General features: G+C 40.8%; 1 long non-coding RNA gene across 1 annotated transcript; it reads left to right on the top strand.

Annotated features, from left to right (window-relative positions):
* The first annotated feature begins 933 nt into the window (after nucleotides 1-933).
* Nucleotides 934-5,020, top strand: LOC310854269. The gene is made up of 5 exons (XR_014568889.1): nucleotides 934-1,107; nucleotides 1,235-1,588; nucleotides 2,031-2,160; nucleotides 3,233-3,263; nucleotides 4,745-5,020. It is a non-coding gene; the product is annotated as an uncharacterized lncRNA (long non-coding RNA).
* The last annotated feature ends 15,367 nt before the right edge of the window (nucleotides 5,021-20,387 follow it).

Raw genomic sequence — 20,387 nt, 5'->3', positions numbered from 1 at the left:
TCATACTGTAGATCTACAGTATGAGTGGAGGTCCCATCATAGACTACTGTGGGTCCCATATGGGGCTAAGATCAGATAAACTTGGGCTACTTCTTGTTCATGAGGAAAATGCTTTATTCAGCTTAAAATGTGCAACACGTCTTATGCAAAGTGAAAACCACAGAATGACCTCGACCTCCCAGCAATGACGGGAAAAACTCATTATATTATCACTGTATTTCTGCGGTATGTGAGACGTGAAGTTTCACACGTTAGTCATATGGATTGCATAGGGTACCATTTTTTTATGTGGTGGGCAAGTGTGTGTGTGAGATGCCACAGGCATGTTTTTAATGCCAGTGTCAGCCAAGTGTGTGCAGCATTCAGGAAGTCAGACAGGGTGTATGGGGGTTTCAGAACACTGCTTGTGAAGTCAGACACTCCATTTGCTTGAAAAATAAATAAATAATAATTTAAAAAGGGTTAAAACATTTAAAACATGGTTCCAGTCAGTGGTACTCTATAACAGTGGTGTAAATTTACTTAAAGTATCATCTTATTTACATTTGTCAGTACTTTTACTTCTACTCCACTACACCTCAGTGGCAAATATTGTACTTTTACTCCACTACAATTATTTGAATTTTTTAGTTACCTTTTAGATTTGTATTATTATTACAAATCATACAGTAACCACTTCAGCGCCTCCTCCTCAGCTCCTGAGGCTGTTGTGCAGCAGTGGACTGGTTTATTCAACTCAAATTATGACATGTGCAACATGTCTTATGCAAAGTGAAAACCACAGAATGACCTCCCAGCAATAACTGAAGCACTTCCTCATTATATTATCACTGTGTTTCTGAGGTATGTGAGACGTGGTTGAAGTTTCACACGTTAGTATGGAATGCATACGGTACCATTTGAACGTGCATGGTGGGTGATTGTGGGTCAGAAGTTGTTTAGACTCTTTCAATGCAACATTTGCTGCAATCTACATTACAGTTCTTGTGTAGCTCAGAGCAGAGGAAGGAATGGTGCATTTGTATTTGTCCTTAGTCAGCAAGTCTGCATGGAAAATGCAATTTGTTTCTCTCCTGCAGTTGTGGAGTTTGTGTGCTGCAACAGAAGGTACAGTAATTAACTAATTATCGGTTATACTGCACAGATGATTTGTTATTTGTTGTTAACATACATACAGTATCTGTGGTAGATTTCCCAGTGCAATTTTGATTGACTCATGTTCTATTGTTTGCAGTGTCTCTTGTTAAAACCATTGGTGAAGAACCAGATGTCACTCCGATATGTGCCAATGAAACATTTGATGTCATCACAAGTATAATATGTACGATCACAACAAGGAGTGGAGGAGAAGAATGTCAACTGCGTTATAGCTATGAGACTGGGAATAACACTGAGAGTTCTTGTGACTCCAGGATCACACTGTTGAATCAGAATCAGAGAATGTTTCTACACCTCAACAAATTAACAACAGCAGATAATGGAAGCTATAACTGTGAGTGTGCATTCCATGGAGGAACACATTTTGTCAAACTCAACGTTACTGTGAACATTAAGTCCTTTTTTGGTATTTCCCAGACTACAGCGGCAGGTAATTTATGTTGTACATTCATTCACTTTTTGTCTTTACATTGTAAGATAATATCACATATTTCATGTTTATTCCAGAGCACTAGCATCAAATACAAGTGAAAAGTTTGGATCATTCCAAGGGTCTTGGATTGCCCATAAATGATGTTCATTCTATAAACCCTGTTTATAGGTCTTTATTGGTGTGATCTTTTGTTTAATAGTACCCACTGTGCATTTTAGACTGCAGCTAACAATGCCAACATAACAATAGCAGCAGTGATTACAGCTCACCTGAGCAAACCTTTGACATGTTCCCTGACTGAACATCGTCTGTTATGAATATGATCCTAGCTCATATGTTGCCATTGATGCCACATTGTTTAAACTGAAGCAGGATAAGGGATCTGTTTATCACTGTGACACCTTGGCTTTGGTTTACTAATGTATTTTCTATCGTACAGTTACAGGAGAGCATGCAGTGGATGATGCCGGTACTTCCCCCATCCCCATGTACATTCTTATATCACTGACGAGCATCACTGTCGTCATTGGAATTGCAGTTACCTTTGCTATCAGGAAAATCATCCATCGGTGAGAGTATTATATTCCAGCAAAAATGTGATAGTGAACTATATGCATAATAAATGTATATTTTATTTATGTTCAGTAGGAATAAAGTTATTTCAGCATTAGCTTTTAATTCTGATCAGCATTTTACTATATTATAGGGGATTTCCAAAAGGCCATATTGAAAGAAAAAAACAATTATCCTCATCATACAGTACATAGAAACTAAACATACAAAGAAGCAAGCCTTATACTGTACCAGCTGTCCTTGTATTTTAATACATTTAATGTAAATATTGTCAGAGTAAGGTCAGCACTAGGTCAGCTGGTGATCTTCATTCTGCTTTCTTCAGATCAACAACTGCTCAATTCTCCATCAAATTCAGAGGTCCTCACTCCTGGAATAGCTTACCAAACTTAGAGCATTCAGAGCAACTTTTACTATCAAACCTAAGTAATACATCTTAGCCACCCTGCTGTTCACAATTCATACTGCCTATTATTTATGTTTAATTATTATTGTTTGTCATTATTAATGTCATTATTGTTGTTGTATCACAATTATTATTACTTACATCGTTACTCCTATTATTATTAGTATTTTCATTATTAATATTGTCATTACTGTTTATTTCTATTTTGCTACTTTGTTGTTGTAGATATAGTCCCCATATATATTTATTGACAGCTTAATTCATGCTTGATTGTAGCATTTAGGAAGGCCACTCGACAAGTCCTTCTTGGTTTTTTTTGGCCTTTCCGGCACATCATGTTTTGATTTAGAAATGTATTTTCCTTCTTATCATGTTTTGAATTTTATGTGCAAAAAACAGGAGCATGGTAAAAATCCAGTAAAACAGCAAAAGAAACATGGTGAATGAAGATGAAAAATAAATTGTGTGGAAAGCAAGTTTTGATCACATCAGATCATAGACGTTGAGGATCAGGTTCATGCTTACTGCTGTAATATTTCACTTCCTGCTGTGGTTGTGAAAGATTAAACCTGTGTGCTTCAAAATGCTCTGTGCTGAACATAGCCAAAATGATATTTGTGACCCACTAATTCTAATTCACTCACTAATCTTTTGTCCAACAGAAAACAAAGACCACAGAGCCTCCAAAATGTGGTAATGCATAGAACTTTTCAACTCTTTTATGCTGTATAGGATGAATTAATAAAAATACTTGTGACTGCAGGTCGCATTTACTATGAAAACGTGCATTTCCCATCAGTTCGTCCATCCGTCACCCACCCCCTGCCTCTATATATGGTCATGCCTCGTGACATCACGTGACATAATCAGGGATGGAGATCCTCTTCGATGTCTCCCTTTTGACTGATACCTGTCCATTCAAACTCTAGACGGACCTGCCCCAAAGTTATTAGTGCAGCCGCGCCAAAATCTAGAATTCTCAACAGGCCCGAAAATTAAGCCCCAGCCCTACCTGGACCCTCCTCAAACCCTGTACACTCAAGACACTGCCCCCACTGCCACCCTTAAGCCCTAACCACACCAAAGGGTCAAGGCGGTTTTATCGCTGTCCCTGCGGTGTCTTGTTGCACGTTGACCCACGTTGACCCTAGTGATTCAACGCATGGAATTCAATGGCCAAAACCACACCAAAGGGTCGAGACGGTTTTAGCGTCAACTCCTTGCAACCGTTTGGACCCAAGGATTTGCAAGGTGACCCTTTGGTTTGGTTAGGGCTTTAGATCTCCATATATGGAACTGTCCTGTTCTGACATTCCATATGTTGATCTGACTTCATCAAACCCTGTACACTCAAGACACGCTCCATATATGGCCAGTACAGAATTAATTCCATATGTTGATCTGACCCCCCATGCCAAAGCGCCAGCAGTCGCCCAGCAGTCTGCAGTCACCCAGGCGGATGCGTGCACGCGACCTCTCCCCCATACAGTATACTGTATATGCGCAACAGATTATTGCAGCGGATGAGGAAAGGTTCAGCCGGTTGGGATGCCCAACAGGAAGTTACTGTAGTTATGTCAGCAGATGTTCTGGAATTATCATAATATAATGATTACTGGAAAGTGAAACCCCCTCTCCTAGCTCTCTCTCTCTCACTACTTATGCTTAATTGTAACTTACTGCATTTTAGTGGATACATTTTGTCGTGTAAATGGTAAATTTATATAACGCTTTTATCCAAAGCGCTTTACATAGATTGTGCATTGTGTACATTCACCCATTCGTACACCGGTGGCAGAGGAAACAATGCAAGGCACCAACCTGCAAATCGGGAGCAATTAGGCGTTCAGTGTCTTGCTCAAGGACACTTACTTAACTTACACTAACTCTGGGGGAGCCCAGGATCGAACTGGGACCTCACGGTTCCCATCATCAGGCCATTCTACCGGCCACTATACCCCGCCCTGAGACACAACTTGTATGCATGTAACCCATGTAAATACATTAGTTACACTATTGCTCTCTACATATGAGTAAATAAAGACTGCCGTTATAGCAAAGCTTGTTAGCCTAATACTTTCATGTCAGGGAGGGGTTTGGGTCACAGTGTCTGACCCTTGTCTGAAGGGAGGTCTCATGTTCTGACCTAATGAGCCTTATCTTTGTCTTTGCAGATGCCAGCGGATATTGAGCCGTACAGCACCTTCACACGGACAAACAACACGCTTTATTCAAACAGCTTCAGACAGACAAACAACATGCTTTATTCAACTGTCCAAGCTCATCCCGTCCAACCCCCAATTACCTGTTTGCCGGAAATCACACAATAATGCTGGATTTTGTACAGTGTCAAAGACTTATACTGTAGCAGTATTTATACATTATCCACTTCTTAAACTCTCTTCTAGACTTGGTAAACTGGACCTGAGTTGGCTCTGTAGCCTACTATGACAAAATCTCTTCATCAAACAAAAAATGCAATCTACAAGCTCACAACATGTTGCGCCGTGACATATTGTGAGCTTCTCTAGATTGCCTACTTTTGGCTAATGTTACCCCCAGATTATGGATGCATGGGGATTAAATGGTTACGACACTTTACAACCATGGGTTATATTATAGCACTGTGAAAAACATGAACTAATACTCTCCCTTTTTCTACAGCCAATGATCTTTCTCCTTATCAATACATTAATTTGGAGCTAGTGGTACCATCCTTCATCTTAGTATTTTTATTTTTACTGTGTTCTTATGGACTTTTTGTTGTTTTTACTATGATGATATTGAATTTTGTTGTTATTGTTCATGTCATGTCTATGAATTGATTGCATAGGCCAGGGCCTAAATGGATACAACACCGCAAGGACCGTTTTTTGGTGCTAGCCCATTTGGACTGAGTGTTTGACTAATAAACTATTCAATCAATCAATTCTTACTCAGATAAACATCACTTTTACCACAAAACAGCAGTCTTAATGCAATGCTGTGTGGTATGGCTAAAAGTTCCTCACTTTAGCTTGCAGCATTTTATTCACTTTATAGAATGATTTATAAATACTTTGGTTATTGCAGCCATAGCTTGGGAGACGATGTAGCAGTAGCACTCTTTTCCCCTTTCTCATCAACACACCAAACACATAAGAGCAAAATGCTCAACTTTCAGCAAATTGTGATTGGCTAGGTGTGATTTTTACTTTTTCAAAAATGTCTTGTACTTCTACTTCACTACATTTCAGGGGAAAATATTGTATTTCTTTAACTCCACTACAATTATTTGAAAACTGTATTTACTATTTACTTTGTAGAATTTGATTATTATTACAAAACATACATTAAACCTACCCTATCCTAATCTATCCTACCAGGACCTCTAGCACTGCCCAGGTATTCTATCCTATGACATCTAGTAACAGCTTGTTTATATCCTACCAGGTGTGTCACTAACCTTTAACCCTAACTCACAGAAATTACGTTTCCACCTACCATTACATAATCAACCTATGTTTTTCAGGCCAAGGACCCCCTAGCGTTGTGAGCTTGTAGATCTGCTATTCATTCTGAGGTTTACCTCAGAATAATGGGATGCTACAGTTGAAGTGGTTAATGTAAGAAAAGAGTTCCTATCACACAAACATTTGGCGGCCCCTGTGGTAACTCTGAGGACCCCCTATGGGTCCTGGACCCCTGCTGAAAACCCCTGCAGTACAGTATAGTAACTGACGTCACACCACTGGCTGGTTACTGAAAGCGAGATCCTGTTTAGACGTGTAGGCCTATATAATAAAAACAAAAACTGATGTCCAAACGTTGACTTCGTTTTGAATTAAGTGGTATTTATTTACCGTCACTCAGCAGGTTTAAACAACGACAAATTCAACAGCCTTTGTTCTCATGATAGGGATACAGTCAACAAACTGTTGCCTCTTTCTCTTCAGTACCTTGTTGCCCACTTCCTCATATAGACAGGGTACGTGTTGGCCTTGGCCTTGACCGTGACGTCAATTATAGAAATAAAAAGCATAGAAAAGAAATGGCTCTTACACCATGTTTCAAGTTAATCCTCTCTCTCTCTCTCTCTCTCTCCCACTTAGCATTTACTCTGCATGCAGCATTTGTATCTTGTATGTCCTCCACTTATGATATAGTATATACTTTACTTTCTAGCAGTGTAACTCAGGCCAATGACTCATTGTTTTTTTAAATCATGCCATACTTTTTCATCGTTTGCTTCTCGTTTTCTTTTTAATTCCTTGTGTGTCCTTTTTTTTGTCCAAGCATGTTCATGATTATTTTCTGTTTTTCTTCTAAGATAGTTGTTCCCTTTGAGTTATACATTTGATATACAACTGACTGCACAGTAGTATACTGTAGTTGATTGCTTATTTAGGGCGCGTTCGGAAATGCGCCGTGAACGCACTGGTGTGCTCTCTTGTCGTTCGTTTATTCAGTGCACTCAGTGCGTTGTCGTTCGAAAATCCAGTGCGCTGCACACCGGGTGTGCCGAGTGCACGCACTGAGCTGCTCAGTGTGAATGGTGTGTTGTAACTGGTCGTTCGTAAATAAGGCACACTGAACGCACTCTGTGACGTCACCGCCCACCACACTCAACAAACTGACCACATTCCCGGTGCGCATAGCCGAACGCGCCCTAAATTGCACCTGCTGCAGTGCCTTCTTAATTAGGCTTAGCTAGATTACCAACTCCTTGCAGCTGTAGGAAAGGTTTGTCAGGGCAGTTTATGACTTGAGTAACTTAACCTTTTCCACTGTGTGCGTTCCATTAAAAGTAAGTGATGTTCCTTTATTTTTATGTTAATGCAAGTTAATATAGGCCTATGCATCAGAATTCAATGTTTAAGACGATGCTGTACGTGTGACATGTGGTAAACTCAATGCTTTCTTTCTGGTCTGTATGCTTATAAATATAGAAAACCAAGACTCCAAGAGCCTGTAACCCCCTCCCCCTGTATTGTAGCCCAACATTTAGACTCTCATAGAGAGTTTTTCGATTCTGACGAGTCTACCACATGGCCTACCACAAGAAATAACTTTTTTTATTGATGCCCCACCGACGCCACCGTATGGCTGTGAATTGATCACAGCAGTTGATTCTCCAACCGTTTATCCGTAGTCGGGCAACGGCTCACCAGAGAGCTCCAAACCTCCTCCAGAGCAACATTAGTAACTTCCTCCTAGTTCTGGGGGATCCTACGGAGCCCCCTAGGGGACATTTCTAGGTAGATTATTTAAGAGATGGTGGTTTATGTTTTCTGGTATGGAAAAACATTTTAGATGTTGGCAGGAAAAAACAAGGCTATAACATTTTTCTTTTAGGAGATGGAAATGTTTTGAAAGGGGAAAGATCTTTTTTTTGGAGGGGATGACAATTTTCGAGGGGGTGACAAAAATAAATCAAGGCTGTGACTTTTTTTTTTAGGAGATGAAAATGTTTTTAAAGTGGAAAGATATGTTTTTTGGAGGGGATGACAATTTTTTTTTAGGAGATGGAAATGTTTTTAAAGTGGAAAGATATGTTTTTTGGAGGGGATGACAATTTTTTTTTAGGAGATGGAAATGTTTTTAAAGTGGAAAGATATGTTTTTTGGAGGGGATGACATTTTTTTTTAGGAGATGAAAATGTTTTGAAAGGGGAAAGATATATTTTTTTGAGGGGATGACAAATCTTTTTTAGGAGATGAAAATGTTTTTAAAGGGGAAATATATATTTTTTGGAGGGGATGACTTTTTTTTTTTTTCAAAGTTTTTTTTTTTTTTCAAAGTTTTTTTTTTTTCAAAGTTTGAAAAGAAAACTTGGAAGTGAAAAAAAAAAAAACTTTAACAAAAAAAAAAGTCATCCCCTCCAAAAAATATATATTTCCCCTTTAAAAACATTTTCATCTCCTAAAAAAGATTTGTCATCCCCTCAAAAAAATATATCTTTCCCCTTTCAAAACATTTTCATCTCCTAAAAAAAATTGTCATCCCCTCCAAAAAACATATCTTTCCACTTTAAAAACATTTTCATCTCCTAAAAAAAAAAGTCACAGCCTTGATTTATTTTTGTCACCCCCTCGAAAATTGTCATCCCCTCCAAAAAAAAGATCTTTCCCCTTTCAAAACATTTCCATCTCCTAAAAGAAAAATGTTATAGCCTTGTTTTTTCCTGCCAACATCTAAAATGTTTTTCCATACCAGAAAACATAAACCACCATCTCTTAAATAATCTACCTAGAAATGTCCCCTAGGGGGCTCCGTAGGATCCCGAGGCCAGTGAGTCGATGTGATTCCTCCAACTGCGCCTTGGTATGCCCTATATGTTCATGATTATTTTAGTGAATGTATAAACATGAGTTTATTATAACTCCAGCTAACCTAGCCTTTAGTTTAACTTATATCACCACCCATTATGATGTTGACACAAGACACTATTCTGAATTGCTAGACTAGAAGACTGAAAACGGCAAGTTTGGATGAAAAGGTGAGACGGAAGTTAGTCATACAGTGGCTGTAAATGTATTATGTTGGTATTAACATTGGACTGTTGTGGTTGATGATAACTGGTTTTCTATATAGCCTAAGGAAGCTATTCATTCTAAGAAGTAATGAACTAGAACGTGGTTCCCAAACCTTTTTGGCCGTGCACCCCCTATTACTTTCTGACCTACAGTAGCTGACGCACCCAGCTGAATATGGTGCATATCTATCTATCTATCTCTCTCTATCTATCTCTATCATAGGCTATATTCTGCATATACTTGCCATAATATAATATGGCATAATATATTTAAAACTAGAAAAAGTGCCCTTCTGGGCACAGGTCTCCACCAGGATAGGAATGTAGGGGAGTTGGCATACAAAGTTATCCACAGATCCGTGCAGTTAGAGGTGAAAACACTTTTCGGCCAGTTATAGCGCCACCTTGAGGCTGAGTTGAAATTGTTCATGTGGCATTTCGTCCTCGGCCTAGTGGGAATGTGGGTGCACAATTTCACGGAAATCACGCAATGTGTTCATGATTTGCAGCATTTTGTTTGAAACTGAGCACTCCTGTGAACTTTGGAAGCCAATCTTAACCAATCAGGATGGAGTCTGAGAAATCTGAAAGACCGGTTTCGTTGAATGGCTCTAGAGAGACTGTGTACCAATTTGCGTGATGTTTGGACAAAATCTGTAGGTGTACTGTGCAAAAACTTGTTTTGCACAAAGCGGCCTCCTGGTGGCGCTATAACAGGCCGTTCTGGAAAGTTTGGGGCAGAGGTTCATCGTTGGCAACCAGGGAGTGTGTGTACCAATTTGCGTGATGTTTGGACAAAATCTGTAGGTGTACTGTGCAAAAACTTGTTTTGCACAAAGCGGCCTCCTGGTGGCGCTATAACAGGCCGTTCTGGAAAGTTTGGGGCAGAGATTCATCGTTGGCATCCAGGGAGTGTGTGTGCAAAATTTGCCATCGACCGGGTTAACGGTGGCCGAGATTAGCTACTAACGGACACACGGACGGACGGACGGACACACAAACGGACGGACGGAGTGCGAAACATACTCTCCCCACATGCCTTCGGCCTGGTGGAGACAACAATAAAAAACAATTTATACCACTGCAAGTTGCTGTACTCTTGTCATCTACCCTACCATAAGGATAGGATAACATAAGGATATATGCAAAATAGGGCATTTGTGGGGCTATGGTATCATGAGGTGCATGCACAGTTGAAGAAACCTTGAATCACAAGTTGTCTCAAGACACTTTACAATACATTGTAGAGCAGAGAACCGACAGATCCCACCCTGAGCGGGAGAGAGAACGTTATAACAGACTTAACAGTGATGTGGTATATGAATGTTAAGATCAAATACAGTGTAGACTTGGTATATTATGGTAGCTGTCCATGGTCATGCTCTGTGAGGAGGCCAGGTCCACGGTCACACTCTTGATAGGCTCTATGAAGAGCACATAGTAACAAAATAAGAGACAGCATTTGAACATTGTACATTTATTTCTTTGTTTTAGCCTATTGTAGGACTATAGTTGTAATATCAGACGTATCAATTACAGAAGAGCTAGTCTCAAGACTGTGTAGAATCCATACATGACAGAGTTTAATAATCTTAAGGCTTGATGTAATTGTAATATAATGTGATAGTATCAATGGCGCTATATTTTATTGCAAGCCAATGGCACTATATTTTATTGCAGGCTAGTGCACCGCATTAAATTTCCTTTTATGACTGAAATACACATCAGTTAGTAGTTACCATAAGCAGCAGATGAAGAAACACAATTATATTGACCAGTTGCATAGCATCATAGCAGCAGCTGCATATCAGATCAGTCATGCTGCTAGTTCCATCATGTGTCATGACTGCTCTCTACTGGTGAAAACGTGAATTTATTTCTCAACTTCACTATGTTTATGTAAAGAGTCCAACATTTTGACTATGTTAATTGTGGTCTACCGTAAATGCAGATAAAAAATCTGACAATCACTGTTGGGATAGAGTCCCAGAAATATATTGATCTGTATCGTCCTCTGTCATCATCACTATCTAACCCTTCCATTATATGTGTCACCTTTGTGTTCTCCTCCATCAGGTCTGAAGTCTGACCCTCCAGAGTTCATGAAGAGACGCAACGCAGCAAGGCCAGGCAGGTAGAAACCTCCTCACCTCAGCTAAGTGAGGAAGAGGAGGAGAAGGAAGAAGATGAGGAGTGGACTCCTGGTCCGTCTGGTAATCCTACACTGTTACCACTCCCTGTATTTCCCTGCATTGATGATGGGACGTCATATAACAGTAGCTGTGCCCTCCAGGAAACTATACCCAGGATTAATTACACAGAAGATGAAGAATACTTCTGTAAGTATTTCTACCTCTGTCTTCTATTTTGTTTTTACCTTCATCTGTCCTGTCTTTTACTGTATTGAGGGAAGAGATATGAAAGATGTAGATGCATACTAGACGGACCACAGACTTATTATTAAAATATATAATCTATTAGAAACTGCAAAATATAAAAAATATAGACTTTGTTATGAGTAATTAATCACAAGATTAATAATAAAAGTAGAGATGGGTTAAATCACACATCACACACCACTTGCTCTCCCTAACCTATGGAACCCCTACCTGGAATTAATAATAATTTGGTCACTGGCTAAGGGCCGATTCATACTCCTATTTTAGAGCCGAATAAAAGTCGGTTTGGTGCTGAAGAGCCTACAATTTGACGTCATTTGAGGTTCGGGGGGGCGGGTACCGTCCTAAAGTCGGCTCTTCGGTGCTACTGAAAATTTCTGACGAGCCGAAATCATTTCGGCACTACAGCGCCGAAACAGCGGTAAAATAGGAGTATGAATCGGCCCTAAAGCAGTGACCACTCGTGAATCATAATCACTCACTTTGTTTTCACACCCATTAAAATTACAGATCAACACAGAGCTCTGTAAATCCCTGGGGATTGAGAGGAGCTATTGTACGCCATACCACCCCCAGACCAATGGGCTTGTGGAAAGAATGAATGGCACCAAAAGGCAAGTTATATTGGTTAAAATATGCAGCTATATCAATACACAGATGTTAATTAGCAATGTTAAATGTCCTCTACATGACATGACATTTAGCTTGAGAACTAAAAATCCCACCCGTGTGAACTGAGTGGTGCAACTCCCCTCTCCCCTGAGAAGGTAGAGAGATTGGCAGAGAAGGAGGTGATGAGTGAAGGACTGAAGGAGCAGGGGGGAGGTGTACAAAAAGGTCATCCACAATGTGCAGAAGTTCCAGGATAAAATCCGTAAGCAGAAACTTCAGGCGGGGCGCAAGGGAGGGAAGATGGAGAGTGACATGCTGGGTCCTATGCAAATGTAGTCAATTGAAGAGAAGAGTGTCATTCTGGTCCACAAACTGGGCACCCGAGTTGCCAATTTTGACCAGATAACACGTTACATCGAGCCAGAGGAAAGGATTCCAGCCAAGTTGCAGAAGCTTGGTTGCCCTTCTCCTCTGGCTTCGTGTTCCTCTACCCATCCACCTCCACCTTTCATTCCTGCAGAGTCCCCTTCCCCATGGAACAGCCTTCCCCCTGTGGTTGTTGGAGACATTACACCTAACAGTGTTCACACCTCCTCAGTATGTGACTGTAATCCCACAAAGCTCAAGGACTGTCATTCACCCAACATTCAGTTTACACATACTGTACGCCTGACTGAGTAGCTGCAGATCATTGATGGGCTCTTTCAATGTATTTTTCCCATAGCCTGTATCTGCTTAAGCTTAATAATCATTTTTTTTTAAATGATTGAAGTTGCCCCCCCAAGTAATTTTTTTGTGTGCACTGCAGGTCATAAATGCCTACATATGGTCACTGTCAGAGAAGGCCCAGGCCCCCCACCAACACATTGATGGTGGATTAATTTTACAATGACCTCAATATTGGAGGGAAAGTGTAAAACACTAAAAAAGGTAAGAAGGACCATTGTTATGCTTAATGCTTACAAACGAATAATGCTTAGTCCATCTTAACAAATGGAACGATTGCATGCAGGTGGACGTGACGGAGTACCACTCCTTGATTGGAGCTGTGTGTAAAGACAACCATTGGACTCTTGTTGTATGTAGCCTATTTTGTCCAAATACTCAATAATCAGCAGCAGCTGAAACGCTGTGAAAATTCCACCAGGTACGCCAATCCAACATTATGTATGTAATGCAATGATTTCAAGTGCTAGTTTGCTTATGTAGGTATTGTCCATTAAGTATGGATGGATTTAGTTGCACCACAAATCATTGTGAAAAGTAGATCAACACTTAATGGTTTCTCCTGATGCTTTTAGAGCCTTCATGAGGCAGAGGAAATTAAACATTTCTAGATGGACATGCGTCACTCCCCATCACCCACGCCAGATGGACTCCTCTTCGTGTGGGGTGTTAGTCTGCAAAGTAAGATGATTCCAACAAATTAGGCAATTTAGCAGACGCTCTACCAGAGCAACTTTCAGTGTATTCTCATGAACCCTATAATGGTAAACATTATATAAAAAAGTAACCTTATTATGAAGGTATGTTAATTCACCTGTAAATTTAAAGTGCACTGAAATAATCAATTCTTTGTTCAAGGCTGCAGTGGCAGACAACAGATCTACATTTTTCTGTTGACCCGGAACAGAATGAGGAAAGACATCGCCACTCATCTGGTTAACGGCTCTGGTAGGCTGCAATGTCACTTTATATCAACATAACCAAACAATTAAATGTACTGTATTAAATAGACATATCTTCAATAGATGACATGTCAGAGCTGTGCCACAGTTCTGGGGAGATGGACCGAGAGGCAGTTGATATCTGGTTATGAGGACTTTGAATGTTATCTTTCATGTATAAATAAAATGTATTTCCATTGAAATTGTTCTTCTTTCAGATTCAATGCCAAGTCTGTGATATGTGGTTCCACACGGCATGTGTTGGAAACCCCAACACAGAGGAGGACTATTGTTGTCCAAGATGTAGCACAGGTGATGGGGAGGCCACATAGTCACAACTCCTCCTCACCATGTAATGTTACAGGTTTGATGTTTAAATGGTCTAATTTGGAGCATTGTTTTTCTTTGCACGGCACTCTTATTTCATAATTTACCCTGGTCGATTGTTGTTCATGCCATTATTATCATCTTTTACTTTCTAGAGTGTCTGCCCTGAGATTGGGAGTTTGGGATCCAATCCAGAGTCATGCCAAAGACTATAAAAAGGGAACTCCCCCTGTCAGGTGTAAAGGAGCAACTTGGGCATGAAGGAAGCATGAGTTCAAGTCTGTTGCTCTCCCCATGTCCCCCATATATGGGGACTAGGTTGGCAGAGGGTGTGTAGAGCCCAGGATCACATTAGATCATTGACATGGTGAAAAATGGGTTACAAAATCGTGGGATAAAGAATTATATATTTCTAAAAAATGACTATAAAAATGGTACCCCAGTCAAACTTCCCCCTGCTCACTCATGCATTGAAGGAACCATAGAGCTCAGTTTGGGGCTCTCCCCAGGTTAGCAGATGGATAGCAGCACCCAGGATTACATCTTATAGGCAATTGGCACCCTGTGAAAAATGGGTTACAAATTTAATTAAATTAAATAAACAAATGTACCCCAGTGCCTGCCTATAGCTGTTGGTTACCAAGGCTACTCAGCCACTCAGGATAGGATTGCCTGCTAAATGGCCATGTAGTTGGTGCTACAATACTCAAATGTGCAATAAGTTATGTGCATCATGCTTCCATGCACTTGTCCCATTTAGACTACAGATTTCAGATTTGTATTGAAGGGATAGGCCATTTGAGGTTCTGGTACTTCAAAAGCATAACAGCCTGTGTGGCACTCAGGTATTTTTCTTATGAGTGTTGTGTACCGGTAGTAGCCTACTGCAAGAGAACAAGGACACTGGCCTCAGCATTAGTACAATGTCTCTTTGATTACACCTGCTTAACCTGGTACAACAGCTTATCTAAAAATACCAAAGATAAACTACAGACATCACAAAATAAACTAATGAGGGTAGTCCTTTATCTCTCCCCAAGAACCCACATTGGCGCTAACTGTTTGAGAATTAAACTGGCTCCCAGTGGAAGGCAGAATACAACAACTGAGACTCATTATGGTCTATACATTTTTAAAAGAACAATGCCCAAAATATTTTAAAGGTCACTTCCCGTATGTTAACCAGTTCCATAGTTTGAACACAAGGGCTAGTGTAGCTGATCTTAAATCACCAAACCTAAGACATAGGGTAGGTAGAAGCTCATTTAAGGGGTGGAGGATTGGAACAAAATCCCAAGGGAAATTAAATTTGCCCAGTCTTTGAACATTTAAAAAATATATATTGAAAAAGTGGCTGATGGGCAAGTTAGTATAGTGCTGTATATATCTATTTAGTTTATTGATCTATGATGGCCGGTTGTAAATTTCATTAGTATTGTAATGTTAGTACACATGTTGTTCTTATCATATGCTGTAACTATTTATTTATTTGGATCACAATGGAATTAAGTCCTCTGACTTTTTGTGCAATCCTGATAATTCTGTACTGCTCTTCTATGAATTATATCATGAATATATCAAAACAACGTTTGAATATGGTCTCCTTGTACATGTTGACACTCTGGAGTCGTTTTTTATGTGCAATGGTGTAATAACTTTGTATTTAGGGTTTATTCCTGGAGGCTGAGTAACCCTTGACAGTCCATGAGTAAGGCTATGGACCAGAGCTACATCCCTACCTGCTTTCTCTGCACCAAAAGACCAATATTATTAAGAAAAGATGTTAAGACCACTAAACTAAATAGAATAAAGTTTACCTTCAGAAAAAGCGTTGTTTATGGCTTCTAAATGTAGGTCTTTTAACTTTTAAATGTCTATGGAGTCACGTCAACGCCGCTAGGTCTGGAAAGGGGCGGGGAAGGGCTCCTGGACTGGTTGACTGTTGACAGTGACACCTCGCCACGCCCCCAAAACATATACACGGAAGTTATACCTACTGAGTAAAAACTACTTTCTGGTCTTTTAGTTGTCAGCCCATACATCCAAACAGAAAAGTCCTATTTGATTGCATTAAAATTACTTTAAACAACATTAAATTAACTTTGTCACTCGGTCTGCCATTCACTTTATGCATGCGCATACGGCATACCTGTTGTAACTTAATTTAGGTTACAGTTCATTTGTGTAATGGTTATATTGCATAACAGTTAAATGTGTTCATTGCATATTGTTATTATTATTACAGTTAAAAAGAGAATTGATTATAAACAAAAGAAGTCGATTTAATTCACAGTATGATTTATTTGATTGATATTGCTTAGGGGAGACGGGGGTAATGTGAGACACTGGGTAATGTGAGACACCCCCTGTATCACATGACCACAAGACATTTGTGTCATGTGACCATTATATGTTGAAGCCCCTCCCATTTCCTACCTGCCATGGAGGAGAGGACCTTATTGTGCTGTGGTAAGCATGTTTTTTTCACAAAAATATGTTTTTTGCATGTAAAAGTTAATTTTCTTGTCGTCAACATAATCAGCTGTTGTGTCAAAGCAAATTAATTCAGGTAGAAAAACTTAAATCATACATGTTGATGAACTACCATCATATACATCCATGAGATTGCTGCTAGCTGAAGATTAGCCTGAATTGCTAAAAGAGGTCCTGTTTACCAAAATGTGGGTGTGGGGTAAAGTGAGACAAATGCTCTGGGGTAAAGCGAGACACTGTCTCACATTACCCCACCATGAGGCACAAGTTAAGTTCAGTCTTAAACATATTTTAATCTAATATTACATTGCATATGTTTTATTTTCTATGTCATAAACATTGTAGAAAATGCCAAGATACACCAGAAAGACAACCTGGGGTGGAACCGCCCTTGTAGAGATTGAGAAGGCAGCCGCTGAGAGCAAGGCAGAAAAGAAGATAATACACCAGAAATATATGCACAATTGCACAAATTATCAGAAGAATCCTGGGAAACACGAAAGCATGGGAGAGACCCACATTTGCTATAAAGGAAAACGATGTGGCACATGTTCTGAAATGTGATGTGGCGAAGAAGCTGCCACAACCTAAACAGCGTGGAGGAACCACACAGAGAGAGCAAATCCTCACCTTTAGAAACCAGTGACTTCCAGGAAAGTCTGGATGGCAACCGAGGAAGGTCAGTGACGCTGGAGAGACAGCTGACCTCCAGGAAAGTCTGGCGGGGTAACAGGGGCCAGCAACCCCTGTCGCAGCACTCGCAAGAGGGCACCAAGCAAGCTACAGAACGTACAAATAAGCAATACCCCCAGAGTCTCCCGAGAGGAGGGGAGGAAGGGAGACCTGATAGGACAGATTCAACGACAACAACAATGCCAGTGACACCGACTCAGAGAAGGCTTCTTTGACTCAAATACACCAGAGTAAGGCTAAGTGTGGACACTGGACAAGGATGGACACATGCACACCGCACAGACGAACAGTGAGATGTAGGAGAACCCTAGGCATGAGGCAAACCATAGTCCTAGAGACCTCAGTGCCTGCAGTCCCCCAAGAACACACAAGGCCGAGGGAGCCTCCTGTTGGTTCAGGCATGACAGAAAGGACAGTGGGCGGATCTTCGGGGGGTTCCCTGGGCGAGGTGGTCGCTGGGGTGTGGTCAGCACTGGTTTGCTGCACCTGGCCAGCAGGTCACTGCGCTCCCTGTTGGCCGGGTGTGGCCAATGATATAGCTGGTTTCACCTCGGTGATGGCTGTGCCCGGGGCGCCCCTCCACAGATTTGTCTATAGCTGGGGGCATGGAGGAGAGGGGCAGTGACTTGGCCAAATCACTGCTGACCCGCCAACTGGAGAGTGTAGTTGTTGAGGGTTGAAACACTCTAAGACGTTTGGAGACCACCTGATAACCTCTCTTCCAGGCCAAGGCTTCATCCATTAGAAATGGATTATAATCACATCGTTGATGTATTTACAAACTGTAACCTTCAGGGCTGGAATGTAGAGTAGGCCTAGTTGTAGCTGTAGCTGTTCTAGCTGGTTCTGATGGTGCTGAGCCCCTACTAGCCTGCTCTAAGGGTCAAGTGTTCCAAACCCAATTGCTGTCTACTATGCTAAAGTGACACAGATACATTCCCGGTCTTAATGGGTTAAATGGGGGGAAACCTCGACCGAGAGAAACGTTTATCTCTTTTAGCAAATGTTGCTTTTTGTAGAGATGTGAATTGTGTGCGTGTGTGTTGTGTTCTAATCATTAAAATTAAAACATTTTGAATTACAGAATGTTGTCTTTGATTCTGTTCAGACTTACTTTCAAGTGTTTAGAAAGAAAATGTGGTTAATGACCAATTCCCATGATTCTGTTACTAGTCTGACATTAGTTTTGGAATGTGTGGTTGTCAAGCTAGCTGTCAGTGTTCTAACTGTTAAAACAAGTGTTTTTATGGTAGTTTTAAAGTGAAAAGAATAAGTGGTTCACTTTACCCCATTGATTTTGCTGGTCTGTCTCACTTTACCCCAGCCCTGGGGTAAAGTGAGACACCTGACCACTTTTTGTAAAACAATCATATTTTCACTGCCCCTTGTCTTGGATTCATTCTAATCATTTCCATTTTTAGGAAACATCCCAAATGAATGGGAAATATGTAAATTTGACTGATATATAATTTTAGCTCGCCTACAGGGGAGCAAATGTAAAAAAGTGTCTCACATTACCCCCGTCTCCCCTACTAAGAAACTCTCCTCGGCTCCGCCCCCAGCGAGGAGGAGAGGAGGAGGAGAGGATTCTATGCGAGGACAGAGTGGTGGTCGAATTTTCCTCTGGAATCGGAATGTACTACGCTGTCATTTCAAAGCGACGGCACAATCCGCGATCACTAATGACGTGTATCAATCTATTTTTTACAGTCTATGGTATCAATTCAATTCAATTCAAAGGGCTTTATTGGCATGGGAAAACATACGTTGCCAAAGCAAAAGTGGTGTCACACAGCTGGATCATCGAACAGAGCCGTACAGTGCAGAATAGACAATTCATCATTTTGTAACCGAGGCCAATGTGTATGTATTGGTAACATGTGCAAGGCAAGGCTATTTATTCCTGAAATAGTGAATAAGCGCCAGGATGCGCACACGTATAAATCACCCCCCCCCCCCTCTCCGACAGTCAGTCCTCCTCCGCGGTCTTTGCAAATAACGGACACTATAATAGGAATTAGGTATAGTCTCTCTGACTTACATATTCAGTTCAGTCCACTGTCCACATATAAATAAATATTTTTTTCATTTTTGTCACCGTCATTCATAGCAGTCTGTGCATTCAGGCATGCACAGAGATAAATTAACTATAGCTTTTGAGGTGCGCACAATATAGCCGGCATAATTTATATATCCTACTTTTATTATGCTTATATCACACAACGCAATAAAGCCAGTGGCTTGTTGTGGTCCTTTCACTTTCACATAAGTAGGCTAGATAGGCTACTTTATCATTCTGAAGCTCTATTCATTCAGCGAAAATGTGTCTCTTCAACAAACAGTTGAACAGTGCGTGCATGTGTGTGTTGGCCGTTGGGTCGGCGACTTCAGCCAGTCAGCCGGCCGGCAGCTAGTGGATGGGGGGGGGGGGGTGCACAGTATCGGGTTTCATCAGTGTTTTCTGTGCCACATGTGGAGGAGGCGGACTTATGTCACTGGAGAAGGAAAAAAAACATGTACACGTGATGCGGAAATCCGCTGCGAGGAGACAAAATACCCCACCGAGCCTGCACCTGATGTACACTCGCTCTATGCGGTCTCGGAGAGCTCACTCGGCTCCTCCACTCGACTCTCCTCTCCTCCTCGATGGAGCGCTTTAACAATCGGAACGTTAACCATTTCCGGGTCACGCTGGAATGACCCCGAGTGACCGAGTGGGAGTGAGCGAGTGTCCGAGATTTTGGGTATTGGAATTTAGCTAATAGCTAAATTCCAATACCCAAAATCTCGGACGGAGAAGAAAGAAAAGTCTCAGCCTAGTTTGCCGTATTAGCCATTGACTAACCAAACTAATCCATTGCATTTTTTTCTGTACCATTTCTTTTGCCTATACAAAATTCAAGCATTCTAGTACCAGCCGACGTCCTCTTATGTTCATTTTGACCGTATTTTAATCTACAATACCCTCTATAGTGACTGCGGTGAAAGGGCAAAATTAAGTTTGAATTTCAAACATTCTTCAAACCTCCAGAGAGAAATGGTTCATCTTCTCATAATCACGCGGATACAGTTTGCTGTTTTTCTACTGGTAGGCTTATCAGAAGGTAGGCGA

Source organism: Protomyctophum parallelum (assembly GCF_964188405.1).
Source record: "Protomyctophum parallelum genome assembly, chromosome: 23".
Classification (NCBI taxonomy): domain Eukaryota; kingdom Metazoa; phylum Chordata; class Actinopteri; order Myctophiformes; family Myctophidae; genus Protomyctophum; species Protomyctophum parallelum.
This window is presented reverse-complemented; position numbering and strand designations above follow the sequence as displayed.